Raw genomic sequence first — 4,275 nt, 5'->3', positions numbered from 1 at the left:
ACGCACGCACGCACACACACACACACACACACACACACATTCACACACATAAACAAAGACAACATTTCTTATGCTTGCTTCTTTCCGAAACCTTTGCTGTCATTTCGGCAGAATTGTCCAACTGTTTCACGGCGAGGGGGAAAAAGTGACTGCAAGGGCTGCCAAAAAATGTCGAAACCTTTATGGCGATTTCCGAAAAAAACAATAAAAATAATATAGCGGCCATAATCAATGCATGATGAATTTGAAAATGGCCATGACCTACAAAATGGCCATAACGGTTTCAAAATTGAAGTGCACTTCGAGGCCGATGTCTGCTCTTAAATCGTAGGTCAGTTTTTAACATCAAAAACAACGGAAACGACACGTTCGAACCGCTCGCTAGTGGTTGGCCAACAGAGTCACGTGTAGCTTGCCTCAGTGTTGCCAAGGAAAAACAAAGAAAAGCAACTCTCATACAACCCATAAACACTTGACAGAGTTATTTCCAAACATCGTGTTTTGGGACATGTTTTGTTAATACACTTCTGTGGTTGGATGTTTAGAAATTAAGGCTGTGCTTGCGATGGCCACGCCCACTGTTTTACGTCCAGGAATTCTTGCTGTTGCAAGCGGATAGCTAGCTGCTCGTCTTCGCCAATTGGCTGTGGAGTTCTTGACGTCTCTGCGTATCTAGATCCCACTCTCGAACCGAGACGAGATCTTGTTGTTCTATGGGCAGAGCGAAGCTCTTCTCTTGCGTGAGGAGGATTAAATCTACTGCTTCCAGAACTTGTATTTTGATACTCCTCCCGCGGAAGATTCCGGCGATTGAAACTGTCAGCTCTTTCTTCCAGTTCTTGCGCGCGCTGCCTGGTCTCCTGCGGGATATTTCGCGAGTCTGTTCTGCTCTTCGGCCGTGAGATGAGACGGTTGTTCTCCATGGTTTCGCCTGTCACATGCTCGGACTGAACTGCCGCTCGAGGTGGACGGTAAACGGTGCAAGAAGATCTCGCCTTGATGTCTAGATCTATTAGTTTTGTGTTGGGCGATAGTTTGTGGATAGGAAAACTGGACACACCTTTTAGAGTGTAGGTGATTGGTTGGCGACAGATGGGGCAAGGAAGCTGTCCCACCTCTCTGAACCCAGCGAGGGTGTGAAGGCAGTCTACGCAGAAGCAGTGTCGGTTTCCGCAAGGTACCACGCGGAGCTGGCACTCTTTCAAACACACGGGGCAATCCTGGCTTGTTGACGTCATTCTGACGTAAATTCTGACGTCAGCAGCGACAGTCTACGCAGATTCTGTTTGTCTGACTGACGTCACAAGTCTCCTAGTTGCGAAACACACTTGCACATGCTTCTTGGGCATTCTTGTCCTATTGACGTCATTCTAACGTATATCTGACGCCACAAGCATACATCTTAATTGTCTTGTTCTCATGACGCCAAATGTCACCCCTAGTCCTCTTGTAAGGTAGCCTCATATATGATGATCATCAGTGAAGTCTATTTGTGATCTTTGATACACGTTCGAATCAAGCGGGAAAAATGAGTTCGGAACTACTCACGTCGTTTGGAGCTTACGTGAAGCGTAAACAAATTAAAAAGATATCTGCAAGGCGAAAAAACACAAATTATATCACCCCACCTCTCTCTCTCTCTCTCTCTCTCTCTCTCTCTCTCTCTCTCTCTCTCTCTCTCTCTCTCTCTCTCTCTCTTTCTTTCTCTCTCTCGTCTCTTTCACACACACACACACACACACACACACACACACACACACACACACACACACACACACACACACACACGCACACACACACACACATACATACACGCGCGCGCGCCTACGCACGCACTATGATAACACACACACACACACACACACACACACACACTAACACACACACATTAACACACACACACTAGGGGTGACATGTGGCGTCACGAGGACCTCATTCACTCACTCACACACATAATTCATAAGCGACACTCACTAAGTTGAGCGTAAAATACATAGAGACTGCAACACTGTTTGCTGTTGTTGTTTTTTTCTTTTTTTCTACAAATATTGAAATGCGAGCCAAAGAATGAAGGTTTTTCTCGGTGACTTTGTCATTACGAGCAGTAGAAAATTACTTCTGAGGACAAAGCAAGACTATAGTTTGACCCGACCTCATTTACATAATATACACACTTGTGAAGAGATGGTTTATTTATCATGACAGGGGTTATCTCTCTCACCTATTATTTGAAAATGATGACGCAACACTCACCGAATTCTGTTGACATTTAGCGCTGAATGTCAGGTGCGTACGTTGTTCAGTTCTTCTTCACTTTCTAATGTCCGTCGATAAACCATAGCTCTTTGTGAATCTGTTTCTGAAGTTATCATAATTATGTTATGAATGAAAAATAACGAATAATTCAATTTAAATGATCATGTTAAGAGATGAATTTCCTCCACAGCTCTCCTTACCTGGTTAAAACAAAATGCATTTTTATGTTTTTTGTAGCGTTTTCCTGCATTCATGACTCGCTTGACCCCTACCCTGTATAACACAGTTTATAAAAAGTCGCGTAAGGCGAAATTACTACATTTAGTCAAGCTGTGGAACTCACAGAATAAAACTGAACGTAGTCCGCCGCTAGTGCAAAAGGCAGTGAAAGTGACGAGCCTGTTTGGCGTGGTAGCGGTTGCGCTGTGCTTCATAGCACGCTTTACTGTACCTCTCTTCGTTTTAAGTTTCTGAACGTGTTTTTAATCCAAACATATCATATCTATATGTTTTTGGAATCAGGAACCGACAAGGAATAAGATGAAAGTATTTTTAAATCGATTCCGGAAATTTATTTTTGATCATAATTTTATTTTTAATTTTCAGAGCTTGTTTTTAATCCAAATATAACATATCATGATAAACATGATAAAGAATAAGATGAACGTAAATTTGGATCGTTTTATAATTCTTTTTTTTTTTTACAATTTTCAGATTTTTAATGACCAAAGTCATCAATTAATTTTTAAGCCACCAAGCTGAAATGCAATACCGAAGTCCGGCCTTTGTCAAAGATTGCTTGGCCAAAATTTCAATCAATTTGATTGAAAAATGAGGGTGTGACAGTGCCGCCTCAACTTTTACAAAAAGCCGGATATGACGTCATCAAAGACATTTATCGAAAAAAAGAAAAAAACGTCCGGGGATATCATTCCCAGGAACTCTCATGGAAAATGTCATAAAGATTGGTCCAGTAGTTTAGTCTGAATCGCTCTACACACACACACACGCACAGACACACACACACACACACGCACAGACAGACACACACACACACACATACACCACACCCTCGTCTCGATTCCCCCCTCTACGTCAAAACATTTAGTCAAAACTTGACTAAATGTAAAAAGGTAAACAAGAAACAAAAGGATGAGATAATAATGCACTAATCGTACAGCCAGTAAAATATCCTCCACAAATCTGTCTTCCTTTTGGATGTACCTTATCTGGTTAATATTTTACGACCATGAAAATGACGAAAAATCACTTGCAACAGTGGGCGCGAATGAGTTGCGTTTCTTTCGCCGGGTACTGTACTTTGCAGTCAGCCAAGCCACTCGAACCTTTTGGCATACATGGACATGCTCAACCCAAACCGTCAAAACATGCCCGAGACTTCTCAACAAAAAGCTTGAAATAAAGTATACATCAGAGTCTAAGAATGTTTTAAAGGAGTGTTGATTAAGAGGACCTACCTCACGGTCTGATATGCTTTTGTTCAGCCAAAACACAGGGAGAGTTCATGGCTCGTCTCTCACTTCGGATTTGACACGATACATGAGATGTCTTTCGAGTAACTTTCAAAGCTGTGATCAGTGTATGCGTGTGTGCACGTCGCTGTAGAGACAGTGTAAGGATATTACAGCTACACTTTACGCCGCACCAGGAAGTTTCTCATTACTGACCCTGAATTGACGTGACCCTAAAGTTTGATCTTTTTCTCGAACAGTGGAAAAAAGGGCAAGAAGATATTGGCGTATACCGCAACCCGGTCAACACTACTTTCTTCCTTCATACACACACACAACACACACACACACACACACCACACACACACAACACACACACACACACACACTGCACACCGTACACTGCACACACACACACACGAGCGCGCGCGCGTGACACACACACTGCACGCACACACACACACCACACACTGCACGCACACACACACACACCGTCACACACACACTGCACACACACACACACACTGCACGCACACACACACACACT

The 4,275-nt window shown here is 43.0% G+C and overlaps 1 long non-coding RNA gene across 1 annotated transcript; it reads right to left on the bottom strand.

The window, feature by feature from the left end:
- Positions 1 to 3,989, bottom strand: LOC138979467 (uncharacterized). The gene is made up of 3 exons (XR_011460044.1): positions 3,735 to 3,989; positions 2,254 to 2,359; positions 1 to 1,592 (listed from the first exon to the last, which is right to left on the bottom strand). It is a non-coding gene; the product is annotated as an uncharacterized lncRNA (long non-coding RNA).
- Between the last annotated feature and the right edge of the window lie 286 nt (positions 3,990 to 4,275).

Source organism: Littorina saxatilis, linkage group LG11 (genome assembly GCF_037325665.1).
Source record: "Littorina saxatilis isolate snail1 linkage group LG11, US_GU_Lsax_2.0, whole genome shotgun sequence".
In the NCBI taxonomy this organism is placed as follows: Eukaryota; Metazoa; Mollusca; class Gastropoda; order Littorinimorpha; family Littorinidae; genus Littorina; species Littorina saxatilis.
Note: the sequence above shows the minus strand (reverse complement) of the source record. Positions and strands in the feature narration are given on the sequence as shown.